This window comes from Orbicella faveolata, unplaced genomic scaffold (assembly GCF_042242905.1).
Source record: "Orbicella faveolata isolate gen_17 unplaced genomic scaffold, um_ofav_v1 contig_34, whole genome shotgun sequence".
Lineage (NCBI taxonomy): Eukaryota > Metazoa > Cnidaria > Anthozoa > Scleractinia > Merulinidae > Orbicella > Orbicella faveolata.
The window spans coordinates 1,154,231-1,172,415 of NW_028301563.1; the positions used below are offsets into that span (position 1 = coordinate 1,154,231).

General features: G+C 37.1%; 1 long non-coding RNA gene across 1 annotated transcript; it reads left to right on the forward strand.

Annotated features, from left to right (window-relative positions):
• Positions 1–10,727: 10,727 nt before the first annotated feature.
• LOC149104229 (uncharacterized) lies at positions 10,728–11,260 on the forward strand. Its single transcript, XR_016201671.1, has 2 exons — positions 10,728–10,875; positions 10,989–11,260. It is a non-coding gene; the product is annotated as an uncharacterized LOC149104229 (long non-coding RNA).
• Positions 11,261–18,185: the final 6,925 nt, after the last annotated feature.

The following is an 18,185-nucleotide window of genomic DNA, read 5'->3' on the forward strand; positions in this document are numbered from 1 at the left end:
GCATGCAAGTCGGCAAAAGGCACAGTCGAATTTATGTTTTTCCAGCACTTACTGTAAGAATTACCATAGCGACAAATTCTTAACTCTTGATTAAACTTTAGGTTGAGACTGAAGTTTTTTCCTGATGTGAACTGCTGAAAACAACGGGTCTTCTCCATGAGTTGTGATTCATTTTGATTATGTAAGCTTATGTTTACCTTATTGACATACGAATATCTTGATTTAATTGCATGTACGTTTATTTAAAATTGTGAGATTTCTGGTTGTAATTTCGGAAGTTTTCATACAGATTCGAGGAGCATCACTTGGTAACTCACTAAATCTGAATTATGTGTAAAGAAGAGGCTCGAAGAACACACAGGTTTGATTATTTTATTTTGCTCGTTCAGCTCCCACTCTTGTCCAGAGACAAATGCTCAGAGGAGCGTGGACTCTGGGGATGAGAATGGTTAGGCTCCAGGATTGGTTTAGATTTGTTACCTTAGTAACCATAACTTTGTTGGAACATCTGTGAACATCCAGTTGACGTCAAATTAAACCTAAACATGCATGCTGAATACACGAGAAATCGGATACTCGCTCTTGCTAACACCAACAAATCTCCAACTGAGATCGTTATCATTCTTCAAGAAGAGAACATTGTTGTTGTAAGAACAACAGTCGCCAGAATTATATGGCGAGCTAGGGAAAGAAAGCAAGGACAGCAGCTCCAAGACCACCATGGGCAACCACCAAAAGCCAGTTCACCCGTGAAGAGGAAAATCGACGAGGGCTACAGGCGGGATCTCAAGGTCTTAGCTTCTGAACTGAAAAACGTTTTAGAGAATGAGCTTACTGGCATTAGAATTGGAGTCAGCACAATTAAGAGGGCACTGAAGGCAGCAGGCTAAATCTGCACGCAGACACATTATTGTCAAATGGTCAGAGACACGAACAAGATCAAGCGTTTGGAATTTTGCCGGAAGATCATAGAAATGAATGATGAATTCGGCAATGTTATATTCACTGATGAGTCCTCCGTTGAAACCGAATGAGCAACAATGATCCGATTCCACAAGCAAGGAGAGATGTACAAACCAGCTCCAAAACCAAAACATCCCTTTAAGGTCCATGTCTGAGGTGGAATAAGCAAGCACGGGCCAACAGAGCTGGAAATTTTTGAAGTCATTATGGATGCTGTACTTTACTTCCAGATACTGGAAATATTGCTCCTTCCTTTCATCAGAAACATGCTCCCTGCACACAGATTCCAGCAGGACAATGATCCCAAGCATACTTCACGGTACAAGAAGCAGTTTTACACTGACAACAATATAAACTGGTGGGAAACACTGCCTGAAAGTCCGGACTTGAACCCTATCGAACTGTTGTGGCAGGAATTGAAATGATACATTCGCAAACACACAAAGCCGAAGACAAAGGAAGAACTTGTCACTGGGATCCGCAAATTCTGGACAACAAGAGTGACAAAGGAGAAGTGTCATCGCTACATAAACCGTTTGTACAAAGGTTGTACCAAGAGTGGTTGAACCTCAAGGCCAAGCATACTGAAATATAAAACAGCTCTTTTTAGGAGCTCCACCCTGCATTGTACAGGGCAGGGAAAAAGCCTGTAGGTCAACCGTTCGACATTGCACTCTACAGTGATACAAAAACTGCTCCTTTAGGAGCCACCAACTCTAATTAAAGTCATGATCAGCAATGCAATGGGTTATGGGACGAAATAAGTACAACTATTCAGTGTAGTTGCTTTGAATTCGTGAATTTTAGGGCATTCAAATGCCGCACTCTATAAATCAATAAGTTAGCAATGCATTGCTTATCATTCTTTGCTTTGCTTTGGGCACTGCAAGAACTTGAAATTAAAATTTTTAATGAACAGTATATTTGAGAAAGATCTCAAACTGTTGAAATGCTGCCCATTTTTTTTAACAGAAACGATAAATTTTCCAAAAAGGTCTTTTGCAAATGTATTAAAAAAAATTCCACAACTTGTTTATTGAAGTGCCACATGTTAGATTGATAACAAAAAAATTGCGCACTGTGCGAAAACTGGAAAAGCCATTTGGAGAAGTATTTATTTCAAAACGACTGGTAGAATTCCTTTGAAAACTATAAAGGTTTTGATATAGGAAAAACAAAAGCAAGACTCCTTTTTTTAAAGCAAAAGTCACAATGTTTAGTGCAGTGTGCGTGACTGAAAAGAAATATGAAAGAGCGCACACGGCGTGAAATGATAAACAATGTTTTTGGCAAAAACTGGAAAAGTTGTCTTGAAAAGTAGTCTTTTTTACAGTGGCTAGTAGTATTCACTTGAAAACCATGATATTTTTTACTGTTACGAAAGATAAAGGCAAAGCCCGTCTTCTTTAGGAAAAACAAAGTAACACCTTTGGTTTAATTAGTGTGGAGCGCTCAATTGAAACCAAACATAAATGAGCGTGCGCTGCACAAAAGTTGAAAAAGTTGTTTTGAAAAGTATTTGTTTTTAAAAGTAACTACTAGTAGAATTTGGTCGAAAACTAAGTTTTGAGTTAGGGAAGATAACAACAAAGACCGTTTTTTTTTTAAAACAAAAAACAGTAACACCTTGGTTTGCTTAGTGCAGCATGCGCAACTGAAAAAAAACATATAACTAAGAACACGTGCTGGGTGGCAACTGAAAAAATTGTTTTGAAAACTATTTCTTTCAAAAGGAGTAGTAGAATCTGGCAATGATAGTTTTAAGCTAATAAAGACAAAAGCAAGGCCCAGTTTTTTTTAAAGGTAACACTTTGGTCAATTTAGGGGAAAAAAAGTAACACCATTAGTTTAATTAGTGTGGAGTGCTCGATTGAAACCAAACATAAACAAGTGTGTGGTGCAAAAGTTGAAAAGGTTGTTTTAAAAAGTATTTGTTTTTCAAAATGACTACTAGAAGAATTTGGTCGAAAACTAAGTTTCAGTAAACGCACTGTAGTAGGAAATGTAAAATGCGCTGCTCAATAAACAGTCAAATGTTACTAGCAATTACATTTTGTTTTGTCTTTCCCCTCTGTTCCAGTGCGCATAGAGAGGTTGTCATGGCTGATAATTTCTGAGCAAATTTGCAAGTTTGGTCATGAGATTTTTTACGGATTTAAAAAAGAAATTGAGACTGGCACCGTTGCAGTCAATTGGGTTCTTCACTAGCCTGAAAAAGAGAAAACCAGAGGATTAATAATAGGTGTAACAAGTCTTAACCCCACCCCATCACTTTCTCTTTGGTCGTGATCACAGTTTGTTGTTCTTGCTTTGTTGTTTCTGTTTTTTTTTGTTTTTTGTTCAGCGATATGGAGGAAATTTTACTGTTTTCAATTATTATATACGATGTGTCCCGGATTCCCGGACCCGCGGTGTGAAGCGGCATGGAATGAACTTATTTGAATTAGCATCTTCTGTATCCATTTCATGTGTCAATGGTTTAAAAACCGACACATTCACTGGGAAGTAGCTTCCAAATATAATGCAAATTTTAAAACAAGCAAGTTTTTCAGTCGGCAAAAACATGTATGCATGAAAAGTGACTTTTTTCATGCGCCACTAATGTTCGAAACTTTATGCATGGCCTCACAACAACATGATTGTTATCTTACTTATTCAAGGTACACACTGTCTTCTTAAAAGATTTCTTCACTCAATATGATTTTCTTCGAAATAACAGGAATTCACAAGGCAACCCCATTAGATTTCAATGTTCATTAAATCATTGATGTGCTTATCAGAACATACCGGTTATGTTTTGCATTGCAAACAGGAAAAAAATTATGAAAACTGTTCGCATCCGTAGCCGACTTGATTACCATTGATTACCCTGATTACCATTTGTTTAGAAAAATGAAATATTTTTTTTCTGCAAAAGAATTTTTGTCTGCAATAATGACTCTGCAACAAGTTCTAAAAGAAACTTACAACACTGTAGCATCTCATTTGTTTACACACACACAGTCTTAGTGGTTCAATGTGAGATTTGAATGAAAGTTGTCTTCACTCACAGATCATGCACGAAGAAAGAAAAAACCGGAAGCCTGGTTAATTACACTTTTCTTCATGGATTGTTTCCTCAGCAGCTTCATTATTTGGGGATGTTTTGTGATTGTTGCATAATTATGCAGTTAACATAATCGAAGGGCTTTTTTCGTGACATGAACATGCTTGTGGTCACATGTAGCTCAGGCCCGGGTTGTTCGAAAAGTGGATAGCACTATCAACTGAATAAATCACTATCCGGTGGATAGTGCAGTTTACTTTGTTAAACTTTATCCACTGGATAGCAATTAATCTGGTGGATAGCATTATCCAGCCTTCAAAAAACCTGGGCCAGGTTCATACGTGAGTACGTGAAATAAGTGAGCGTGTTCGATAAATTGCGAGTAAGCACTGAACATTTTGACCACCAACACGGCATTACAAACAGATCTTGACAGTTTGACCTGCAGCAACTTCTTGTGCCTTCTTGCAGCTTGCATTCATAAGTTATTGCGTCGTCTTGCAGTTAGATTTTCAACTTCTTGCATTTTGAAAGTTCTTGCAGCACAAGAACTTCTTGTGCCACTTCTTGTGTGTGCATTATTTTTGGGCTGTACTGTACGAGCCTCTGAATATGCTGCTCATTTTCAATTGATTTTGGCCAATTTGGGGCATTAAAACGAAAAAATTGCTTAAAAATTAATTTTTGATTTATCAAACTTACAACAATATTTTTGGAACTAGTGCCCATAGGGCTTCATTCTGAGCGAGTTTGAAGAAATTTGATATTTTTGCTATTTCCAAGTCTAGTAGATATTTACGTGAAGCTGCTCTTAATATGGCGTCAATATAGCCAACTGAGTGTCCCCAATGATTTATAGAGATAAATGTGTTGTTTCAGAAATCTATGCCAGAAATATCTCTTATGCAGCACGTGCAAAAGCACTTTACTGTCGAAGGTTGACCTACACTATCAGGAGTATGCATGGACAAAATCCTGTGAAAAAATGGGTGAAAAATGTCTTATTTTCACTTATTTTTCACACGTTTTTCACAAGCATTTCACATGCATTTCACACCCACGCTTCACATTTGTGTAAAATTTTGCATTATGAAACATACGTGAAAATGTTGTGAGGTGATGTAAGCCCTTTCACACAAATTTTGACCTGCATTTCACATGCGGTTTCACATCTTAATTCACACTGATTTGAGAAACAATTTCATGTGCTACTTCACAGAGGATTTCACCTGAATTTCCCATGCAAATTCTCAGTGAATGGCTATAGAATTTCATATGCTTCTTCACGAAAATTTCACCTGTAAACTCTCAGTGAATGGTGAAAGAATTTTCACAGCTACTCCACACACATTTCACCTGTGTTTTACATGAACATTTTCAGTGATTGCCATACAAATTTCATGTTACTTAACAAAAATTTCACCTGCATGTTGGGAATATTGCAAAGTTGCAGTATTGTCATCTGCTCATTGCATGGTGTTTAAATATACATCTGGTTGTCTGTTCCGTGGGTGTAAAATTTGACAAGCAACATCACTGACTGAGAAATCTACTTGTGGTCTGTACACATTTTTTATGACAATTCATGCACATATTAATTTGGTTATAAGGCTTTTCAAAGTTTCAGAGTCTGTTAGAGCAACTATACAACTGCAAATTTGTATCAATCATTTTAAAATCAGTTGCGCTGATTTTACAGAATGAATGAACTTGAGATTATGCTTGGTGAGTGTAGAAAATTTGATGGAAGCTTCACTTTGGAGAAATTGGACTAAAATTCCTAAGAGTTGTTCAAATTTCCCAGAAATTTATCAAAAAAGTAAAGATAAGAGAGTAAAAACAGAAAAAAAACATTAAAATGGAAATAAAAATATATCTTCAAACAGTAAAATAGTTCAAGATGGAAAAATCGCATTAAAATGGCAGCCAATAAAATAGAGCACATGAGATCCACACCTGAGTTTAATGGAGTAGCATGTATGATCAAAAAGCAAAGTTGTCTGTAATACATAATAATAATAATAATAATAATAATAATAATAATAATGATAATAATAATAATAGCAAACTTTATTGAATACTCTTTCATACAAACTTGAGTCCTACATGTATCTGGTAAAAAAATGAAAGTAAAACATTCTACTTTCATTTAATAAATTATGTTTCACTGCAGTAAAAATAAAATCCTATTATCTCCTTGAAATGATTATTTTACATCTATGATAAAATTAATTTCTGTACAATGCTAAATAATAGTTCTAAAAAACTAAAATCTTTTTAGTTCCTTATCGATTTCAAAGGACCTATTAATTCCTAATGTGAAAAACATTGAAAGTTCTAATAATAATAATGATAATGATAATAATGGTTTATTTAGTCTGATCCTGTTCTAATAATAATAACAATAATAATAATGGTTTATCTAACAGATCGACGCTGTGGCTCTCCTCTCTTAAATTACATTATTAACAATTAAAAATAACTTAAATACATGAAAAACCAGGTCAAAAACCCAGAGTTACGAAAATAATGTGACATAAGGAGACAAAGGACAATTTAAACAATATTAATACTGCACCCAAAAGAGAAACATTAACCTTTACGTGTACAGCGCATATTTTTTTGTTTGATATATCCAAAGGGTAAGCCCGCACCAGATTAAAGACCAGATAGAGCATCTTTTTTCTGTTCATAATTTATTTTAGTTGCAAAATTTGTAGGTTTCTCTTGTCCTTACGGACATTTTTGAACGTCTAATTAAAATTGAAAGTTACAAGTTTTGCACTGAGGACTCATTTCCTGTCAGATCCCACAGATTACGATTAAAATATGGTGTCAGTATCATCACTTATGTTTGAATTTTTTTCACTTGGTTTTTTCAACATGAACGGTAGTTCTGTTGGTACTTCAAACTTTTATGTTTCAATAACTAGAACAATAGCACACAGCATCGTGATTAAAATCAGGAAATAAGTTTTGTTCTGTTTCACTTCTGCAGGCTAAATGTAAAATAGAGTCAACCACTCACAAGAGAAACTCGATTTCAGATTGAGTTTTATGTCAAGCTTTAAATTCTCTTTGTTTAATTATGAATGCAAACACAAGCTTATATCAACGTTGAAATGGACCAGAATATAGACAAAGATCCAAAAGAGACAGCAGCACTGATCACTAAGGTGGAATCAATGATGAATACTGAACTCCGAAATGCTATCTGACGTCTTAATCCAGAAGCCATGTGATTCTTCATACTTTCTTAGGGCCAAAAGGTCCAGATTTTGTTGCTCCATTCCTGAGGCATTTCAGTGTTCTTCAAACATAATTTCCATCGATCTTATTTGACCATTGGAATCACACGTGCCTTTCCCAGAGCACTGCATCATAAGTTAATGCAATTCATTCCAATCATTCGCAGGAGCGCATGGTTATCCAAAAAGGAATTTTATTGCTTTGACTATCAAATTTTATTGTGAGAAGGATTTAGTAAATGGTATGAAGTGTTGATCGATGACCAGTTGAAACTGAAAGTACCACTAACCCCCCCGATTTTTTTCCTTTAATGAAAACTACTAGTTTTCTATGTCACTTCACCAAAAAATTATCTCGATCGGTAAAATCCCTGCGATTCTACAGGCGTTTAAAGTTGTAATTTCTTGCCCCACGACCGAGCATGGTGGGATCTGGGTCGGACCTCTTCAGATGTCATCGAAGGACAGGGCTCAAAACACTCAAGAGACGTTTGACTGGGTTTCAAGCACTGTGAAAACAAATTTGTGCTTCATATTTTATCGAAAACGGACAAGACTTTTAAATGAAAGAACTGTATCATCTAGGAATACAATTCAGAGTCTAGCCACGATTAGCACGGCTACGATATATATATATATATTTTTTCGATTTCGAGGTGCAGGTCGCGAGTCAAGCCCGCCATACTGCCAGTCATGATCGACAATTTGCCAGCCCTTTGGGCTTATAAAGGTTAAAACCCTGGATGAAGAGTTAACTTACAACTATTGAGGAGTTATAAAAATGTCAATGAGCACAAACATGTTCGCGGAAAAACTCATCTTTCTGCTTTGTTATTGCCGACTACTTGTACGTATACAAAGTCAATTACTGAATTAGTTGTGTACAAACATAAGCATTGCGAGTTACACAAACTTGAATATTTCCTTCTAGTAATTAAAAATCGTTCGACAAGATCTTGGCAAAAGGTTCAGCATGGTATAAATGAATGCATTTCTCCTTCACTGTTCTTTTATTTTAAGAGTCTTTTTTAGTATGCTAATAACCTGAGTGCTGCATTTCAGTCAAAACCAAGCACATTCTCCTTTCAGTACTACAGTCTCCGTCTGTAAAGTCGAATCTTTATGGTTTGTTTTACTTTCCTTATATATACTTATCAATGCTTGATTTGTCTTAAGTTTGCAACCGAAACAGATATATCTCTTTGCTCAAAGAACAAAACAATTGTGTATGTGAAAGGGCCTTTGAGAAACTCAGCCACATTGTTGACCTCGTGTGTGTAGCTTGCATGTGGTTGTATGTAAAATCCAAAAATACATAGCTAGTTCAGCAGTTTGAAGTCTTGCTAATCTTAATCACTTTGTTGTGGGAAGTACGTGTCATTGAGTATTCGATTACAATACTGTCTATTTCGAGGGCAAAAAACACGATGCGATTGATTTTCCATGTATTTATCTCACCTACTTTCCATTGTTTTGGTCTGCGGCTCTGGGGCTTGTTTTGATAGAATAGTCAGATGGCTCTCAGCTTATCCCAAATTCGTGTCTTATCTACCCTGATGATGTCGAGCTTTGCACTAGAAGCTAGAGTATAATATACAAACCATGAAAATCTCTAGGTCATTACAGTAGCGGTGAACCCGAGATCAAAGAACTGCTCGATGGCTCCCTGTTTTGGTCCGACTTCGCACAAGTCAGCACACTTCTTTCGTCTTTTTCTCATTTCTGGACAAGTGCCATCGATGCAGAGGTATTGAAGAAAGAGGATAGCACTATTGCATGTTCACACACATTCTCCTCATAAGCAAAACATCGTTAGTCCTTCAATGATGTCACAGGCCAACTTGCCCCATTCTTCGCTATTGCTCGGCCATGGCACACGGAAATGACCCATTTTAGGAACTTTGAAAAATTATACAAAATTAACGAAAATAGCTACAATGATAACTTTTTTGCAGCGGTGATCAGAAAATCAAGGAGATTTATATAAGCGAAAAAACATTTTGGGGGTTAGTTGCACTTGAAGTATTGTGGTAGTCATACTCTTAATGTCCAAAATGCCAGTATGTATTTGCTGGACTGTGTAGAAGGATGGAAACCCCTTCATGAAGTTCACATGCATTAAAAAATTGTTTCACATGTGTAAAAAATTTCACAGACAAGAGAAAAATGTTTCACATCTGTGACAAAAGGTTCACATGCATGACCAAATTGTTCCACATGTATGTAAAAAAAATTTACATACATGGCAAAATCGCTTCACTTGAGCAAAAAAAATTTCACATGCATTATATGAAGTTCACATACATAGAAAAAGGTTCACATGCAAGACAAATACTTTCACATGCATTGCAAAGATTTCACATGCGTGTGAATCTCTAATATAGCAAGCATGTTTATTTCCAACATTTATTTTACAATTCCTTCTTTTCACAAACTTTTCACATACTCTTAGTAATGAATTAGTATTTACATAAAAAAATACCCTGAGGTGATGTCCGTTGATTGATAATTGTATACTCATCGCGGTCGTCCGATTTTGTTAATCACTCGTGTGATTACAGACCAAATTGGACTCCACTCAGTCCTATTACCATTATTAATTGACGTACGGAAATAAAAACTTAATGAGTAAGAGAGATCCTATATAGCTTATGTACAAGATAAAATTGTAAAAATTAAAATAATTCGATTGGCTACAAAGATTACAGCAATTGCTGTTGTTAGTTAAAATGTCGGCAAGGCTCATTTTTCTTATTTTTATTTTTTTTTTAGAAAACGAGTAAACTAGGCGAATCTCTTTGACTTTCGGTAAGGTTTTACCATAAGAATGGCCTGAGATATCTAACTAATACGAAGTCACTATTCCGCAGCGAGTGTGAAGAGCCTTTGCGGACAAACAGATCGGAAACGCAATCAGGTACTAGACCACGTTTGACTTTGCACATAAGTGCTGTGATATCCTGAAGCCGTCTATTATATAAAGAAGGTATATCAGCGCGTCTTAGTAGTTCTTCAAATGTACCGGGGTGAAGTTATATATAACCCTTCGGGCTCGTTCTTGTCTTCGTTCTTAGCTTTCTTTTTTCCGATGACTTGCAAAATTGCCAGGTTATATGGCAGTAAGTTAAATATAAGGCGGTATAAAAGATTTAATACAGTAGTAGCTTAGCCTTGCAGGGTATTAAGTTTCGAAGACGAGAGAACTCCAACTTTCTGGCCTGAACAGTCCATAAATCTAGAAGGAAGAAAATGTACCCGTTCATTTGAATGGATACCTCTCTCGTGGGTCTGTAAAATAATTCAACTCTACGACGTTTTTTAAAATTTTGTTATAGTTACAACCAATTGGTAACAGAACTCTTCGCGTCTTTCAATTCGGTATATAAGTAAGTCCAACTCGAACTCGAATCCAAACTCGATGGTTTGGGACTCCCGTTATTAGTATATTGAGTGTCTTACATCGTGAAACTAAGACTTCAAAGGAGTGGTCATAAATGATGACGTCACATACAGGGGGCAGCCTCGATCACGTGTCTATATATATTTCCTGAGAGCGACAGTGCCCTATGTAATGCGTAGCACGTGGGCGTCAGGAACGATGCACACGATGGCTTTGAGGTGAGTATTTCTTTTCTTATCCTGTAAGACCCTATAACCTTGTTTCGAACGAGCATTTAGATTTCTTGGCGTAGATGTACACGCTCTTTATGATTCTTCTTTGTGCTCAACAGTTCTGAATAAGGAGGAATGCCATAAATTTGAAACTCGTGATGCACATGGTGAGTCCTTTCTATTTGTACATGTACTAAGCTTCTCGCAGAAGCAAACAGATTGTTTGGCGTGGATATTTTGACGTGGTTGTTCATTCTTTGTGTAGTTGCTTCTAGTTTGTGTTCACCGGTTATTTAATCGTGGAGAATGAGCAATGAAACTCCATCAGAGCTACTAGAAAGCCTAAACAATTACAACAGCGACCCCGAGTAAAACGCCTGGTAAAAAAAAATGAATTTATATTTTACCTTGCAATTTCGCATTTGTCTAGATATGACAGTGCGCCTATTGGTCTCGGAACTTGTTCAAACTAAATACGTTACGTCAGCGTTCAACTCCAAGTGAAAATAAGAAAAATTAGCCGCCGTCGTTCTCCAAAATACGCAGAACTTACTCATTTTACGTTGTTGTTTTGCAGAGCACGGCAAAGAAATGTACAAAGATTTTTAACGCACGTGCAAGCCATTGTTCTACTCATTAAATCTTTTGTTTGGTGGCGTTCTCACCGTTGCCGTTGTCGTCTTTGCTGGCAACAAATTTCTAAGGGACACCCCTTAACTGGTGAGAAAGAATTTCCGCTTGTGTTGAAGTTTTCTTTTACCATTCAACGTGGCAGCGATATGTTTTTCGATCTCGATTCTATCCTGCACTAATGAGATGGAGTCGATGAAAAAGAACATACTGTAGTCTTATTTAGCGCGTTGATATAAAAAAAAATATTTGCTTAGCATTATCAGGTGATTGAGGGTCAAACGGTGCGAACATGGACGAGTAATTCCAAATACATGTACCTCTGGTTAGGAGAGAAGTAAAATCGCATTATTTACGGTAGAATACCAAATTTGGAACTTATCCCAAAAAGAAGACGTTTGCAGGCAGCTGATAAGCAAATGACGTATGTTTTGACCATTAGAGGGTCAGAAAGGACAGGATGGGGAGGCAACGTTTTTCATTTTGTACATGTATAATATACTGTTCTTGGCTAAAATGTTGTGTATAATTTGTGCTGGAATATTGCCAATTTAACTTTTTTTGTGGCTTTGAACGGCAGACGATAAATTTTATTTAGATTATCTTTTGGAATACTCACGTAGGAGCCAAACCACCCCCCAAATGTTTCGTCAGTTCTTGGGTATTTCACATTATTTCGCATTACTTAAAAAGTATTGACTCTTTCTACACCAAACTTGGCAGATGAGCGGGAGACCTATTGCCAATTATATTTACGTGAAAAAATGTCGGTAAATGTCAAAGTTGTGACGTCACAGTGATAACGTCATGGTTTTTGCCACTTTTGAAGTTTTTAATATGCATATTTTTTACAATGTGTTCGAAAGAGCACATCAAGGGGAGTTGAAACCTGAAAAAATTTTGTCCATATCACAAAAATTAAATGAAATATGGCATTTTTAATCATGAAAAATTACTCTGCAAAATATGGGTTCCCCCCCTTGAGAAAAATCCCAAAATTGGAGCCGTAATTTTGTTCCAGCAAATGCAGCTATGTTGCACATGTGATGTGCCAGATGACTAAAGCAAAAATAAAGAAGAAAATCGGAATAAAAAATTATCCCTCTAGTGTTGTTGCGTTAAAATTAGTTTTTGTGTTCGACGAAGTGGAACGCAAACCTAATTGACCTGTGGCTTTTCAAAGTTGGTCTTCCTGTGCACGGGTCTAGGCCAAAAAAAACACATTCATGTAAGGACACCAAAATGGCCACCCCGCTTGATTTTTGCAGGGGCATGTCACGGCCAGTAAACTGGTACCGTTTAATGCTAAGACATGTGATAAGACATGTGGCGAACATGTGAGTATGTGAGCAGGCCATGTGAGCTCGTCTTTCCGATGTATCTTTTTTTGACTTCTTTCCATTCAGTCGCCGTACGCCTCGCTATTATGTGCTCTCAGCGTTAGATTTTGGCGAATTTAAACGGTTCGACGGCAGCATTTATCGCAATCTGAGGGAATTGTCCTTGTTTATTAACACAACTTGGCTTTGGGATGATAACCGTGGGAACAGCTACATTTTGATTGCATTTGTTGATTAGTTCCAGTCGCGACAGATAGCTCAGTCTTATTCCGGTCAAAATTTTATTGTTTGGAATCGGTGGAAAAGTACTCTGAAGGCAAGATCCATAAGACTACTTTATTCACAGGGAAATACTCGAATTAGTCGCGAAACGAGCACGCGACTGCAAATGCTAGCTTAGAATAATGTATGCGTAATTTTAATATTCTATGAAACTTGAGAGACTACAGAAACTGGTGGCGTCACGCAACGTATCAACAAATCGTGACCTCTTCACTAGCATGGACTTTGACACTATGCATATCTGACTGTAAAACCTCGGTTGCTGCTGAAAAATGTTGATTTTAGCAATAGACAAAGGTTGAGAGTCGGCTAGTGAAATCATTTATTTACGATATATAATTATATATTAAAGTGACAGCATCGAACGCACTGTCATAATCTCTGATTACTACTAGTCTTATGTCATAACCTGTGACGTCACCCGTTTTTTTTACTGTTAATACCATCTTAACAAAGCTGAAAATCAAATTTCTGAAACCATACGATTTTTGACAAAAGCAAGCTTTCTAGTTTTCTAGATTATTAGCCTTCCTAGAAAAAAACTGAAAAAAATAAACCAGAGAGACTGACTTAAGAAGGACAGTATGGTTAAGCAAATTCCGGGGGGGCAACCAAAAAAATATTTAATTTACCATATCTCGAAAAATAATCATCATTGCAAAAAACGGTTTCCGGCATTTTAATGCTCAAGTCAAGGCATCACATCAGATTTTACAAAAAATTATAGCACATTTTGGTGACGTCATAATCTGACATTTTGTCACAACTTCCAAATTAAAGTAAACTGGAGAACAAAGAAAGCTCATCTGCCAAACTTGGTTCAGAAGTATATAAACTAAGCAAATATAGCCTTCATGAAACATTAGGGGGGTGGTTTGGCCCCTACGTGACTGTATGATCAGAGTTTTTTTTCTGAAGTGGGAGGAGGTAGATTTCCAAGGGTTAACAGTTTGTCGTATAACATCCTGCATGTTATGGTACAGATTGGCGGTTGGGGTGTAGTAGAATCACCAGAATTAACATGAAGGAGCTTTTTCCAACTTTGGGGGATTGAGGATGTGAGACCACGATACTGTAAAAGTTGCAATTTAGCGTGTATTAAATGCGCAAGGAAAGGAAAGGCAGGAAGCAGTTTTCGTGCTCGTCTAAAGAGTTTGAAATTTGCTTTATTCCTGCTCGATGCCAATGAGGCAGATATACCGTTTTTTTCAATCGTAATGAGTTTGTTGTTCCAGATTGTCTGAGACAGTTTCTCGGTCTTGCTGTGAGGTGTCGTAGACACGATTTCTAGCCAATGATGAATAATTTGTTTGTAAAATTCCGGAAGATGGCCATTAAGATCAAGAAGGTTGTAGTCAAGGAATTACACTGAAAGAACTCAGTGCCGCCAACAGTTGAGAGAGACGATTATGGAACATACTTCCACAGTGCGTCTGAGACGGAGCACAGCCGTTTTACCCAAGTTAGTTTCAAAGCCTTATCGAAAAGAACAAAATCTTTCATGCTAAGACTGCCATCTGATTTCTTCTTGACAAGGGTTGTCTTTTTTATTTTGGCGGGTTTCTGCTTCCAGATAAAATCGAATACTATTTTATTGACCTGTGTTGCAGTCTCCATAACGCTAGAGATGAATACAAGTTTGTAGAGAGCTGATGTTTTAACAATATTTATTCTTTCGTATATAGATAAGTCTCTTCGGGACCAGACACTTAGGGTTTTCTTTAGGGATCCTAACTTTTCAAAGAAATTTTTCTTATGAGACAATTCAGTATCGTAAGTAAAATGCACCCCAAGCGCGTAAGCAGGATCACCGCTTATTTGAAGGTTACAAATTGCTTCTTTCCTACGGTGCATGGAGCCAAGTCATAGCAGTTCTGATTTTGCCTGATTTATTTTTAGGCCAGAGCACTTTTCAAACAGTGAGATTAAGGCAAATAAATTAGAAACTGACTGGATATCGGCAAGAACGACAGTTGTGTGTCGTCAGCATATTCCATTTCCCTGGATATATATGCCCTTGATGTTTTACACTTTGGGCAAGAAGTTCCTGGCACAGCAATAACAAAGAGTGTGCCTGAAAGGGGACAACCCTGACGGATGCCGGGTTCTAAGTTGAAGTGTTTAGAGGTAACGCCATTGTTAATGATGCAACTGGAGATGTCTTTATAGAACACGCTGATCCATTTCCGGACATTTGGTCCAAAGTTGAAAGATTCAAGGCATTTTGGATGAAATCCCATTCAATTGAATCAAAAGATTTTTCCAAATCTAAGAAAACAGCTAAACCTGGTATATTTTTTATTTTAGTGAATTCCAGTGAAACTACCCTTTACGTAGTCGGACTGACAACGATGTATTATACTTGGCAAGATCTTTTCTAAGAGAAGAGCAATACTTTTGGTTGCAAGTTTGTAGTCAACATTAAGTAGCGATACTGGTCTCTAATTTGTTAAATATTCCATGCTGTTATTCTTTTTTGGGATTAAAGAAACAATACTTTGCCGTTGAACGATAGAAAGTGATTGAAACTTTCCACTATAGATTTGCTGACAGCGTTCCAAAACTAGGCGCCCAAAACGTGCAAGTGGCTGCTGCTTAAACGTTTATGCTTAATGCAATCAGAGCAATATATGTTGTTGGCCGGCTGGGAGGTCCGTATAGGGAAAAACTGTGACCAAGGTCTTGAAAATGCTGCTCGAGGCCGCATTTTCAAGCCCGAGGTCACAGTTTTTCACTATACGGACCGACCCTAAGCCGGCAAATAACAGGTTTATCTTTTTTTTTCCTGCGGTAAATTGGCTTACAAGTGGGTTTGTTTCGCAATTTTGTCATCGAATAGGCTTGCGCGCCCTCTACAAACCATTCGTAAAACATCTAACGAGCGAACGAGCGAGTAACTCAACCTCACTCACTTCTGATCAGAACCTGATGTTGTTCGCCTTTTCCTCCTATCTTGAACCTTTGGCAACAGCATTTTTACTTCATAGTTACATACTTAAGGTTGATTTTCTTGCAGATTGGTTGCAGCTGTAGGAATAAACGATGCGTGTCCTGTAGATGTGTTAGGGCCAAACGGCCTTGCACAGCAAAATGTGATTGCTGGGGCCAGGAGAGTTGTGAAAATAGATCATTCCAGGTACGGTATAGTACGTATTGTAGTTTAGGGTTACCTATACCTTGAAGCACTTCTCGACCAAACGATGTTGCGTGTCTGCTTATACTGTAGATACCTAAACCTCTATATCAAATTAAAGCTTGAAGAGCTGGCTATCAAACTAAACCAAGTATTTAAAATAAAATAAATTGAGAGATTTTTCACCTCCTCTAAATGTGAGCATCCGAATCACATTTTGGTCCCTTTTGAAAGCTACAAGTCAAAGCCAATTTGTTTGTTTGCCCTCAAATTTGGACAGTAGATAGTTTGACATATAAACAACATAGATGTGACTGCGAAATTATTTTTTTGAAAGATTTTTCTCCGACAGCGATTTTTCAATCATCAGTCCATATTGTTTTAATGCTATTTGGAATATTTTCAAAAATAATACGACTTTTTTAATTTTCACAAACATGTTTTGACGGTACATCCGTCATCGTCAGTGTGACGGTTATGAAAGTTTACAGTGGTTTAAAACGTGCCTGTTACAAATCGTACGTTACATTGCGTTGGAAAACAATACGCTAGATAAATTTCAAAGTTAACGGAATTAAAAGATGCGCGTGCGCGTGCAGCTATAGGGAAAGCGTCAAATTGATGTGTTTGACCTGTTGATTAAGGTCAGGCTTTTCCCACTTGATGTACATAGACTCCTTAAGCTTAACTTGGTACTTGGTAGGTGCAGAGTCTAAGATCTTGAAGCAGTCTAAGTTACAAGAGGTACGGCACGACTCTGAAGCCTGCAAATGCTTATAAACGTGAAAAGATCTGCCCGATGACAAGTGCTCAAAATTGTTGGTATAGTTTGATACGCAGCTTTATAAGCCTTAATTTGATAAAGGGCCTTAAATAAATGTTCTATAGTTAAACTGGATGCGCTACATCGCTTGGACGTCTGACATCTTTAAAGGTATACAGTATTGAACCTTAATTATCTCAATATGCTTGAATTATTTAGTAAGTCGCTTAGTAGTAGGTGGTGTAGTGGACAATTGCCGGCAAATTTGTAACTCAAAATTCACAAAGATAATCTTTAAACGACCGTCCGACGCGCCACAAAATTTCTATTTAAACATATGCGACATACTGGTAACGCGAATCGAAGAGAATATGTAATACACAAAATAATGGCTGAATCAATGAATCCCGAAGAACTGACACTCCGAGAAGAAGAGATTAAAAAGGAGGAGAAAAGAATACTCTTCTATTGACGGCAAGACGTTTAAAAAGTCACCAAGTTTGTGGTCGTTTAAAGATTATCCTCGGAAAGCGTGTGGTAAAACGTTTACGCAATGTCACACACTTCACAATCATAAAAATATCATTGTAAAACCGTGACGTTAGAAACAGAAAAAAAGCCAAAAGAAAAATACCCAAACTGCGGCAAAATGTTGTGTAAAAGGATAGCTCACAGGGGTGGACTTTTTGTTGACATGACGAAACAGATGAGCTCCCAGCAGCTTGCTGAATTTATTCTCAAATCGAAGTAGCTGTGAGCCACTGAACTTGGAAAATAAATTATGAAAGGGTGTTATAAGGCATTACTCATTAAGGAACTACTTGTGATGTGAGAGCAGACTAGCTTTCGAACAAGACCATAAAGCCTTTTCCCATTCAGCAGTGTGTTGTGATATTTGCGACATGAGACAGTTCAACGTTAAGAAACTGTTTGTTACTCAGGCCTACCTACATGTTTTACGTTACATATATCTGTACATGTCTTCCTGGTGCTGTAGTCAAAACCGCAGGATCATTTTGTTTGGTCAAAAGTGATGTATAGACTCAGAGTAATGTCCAATGCTTGCTTATATCCAGCTCTCAGTTGGCTTAAGACTGGTTCTCGTTCTTTGGTAAAATTCCATAAACCTTTTTTTTTAAAATGATTATTTATTAATATTTTCTAAATA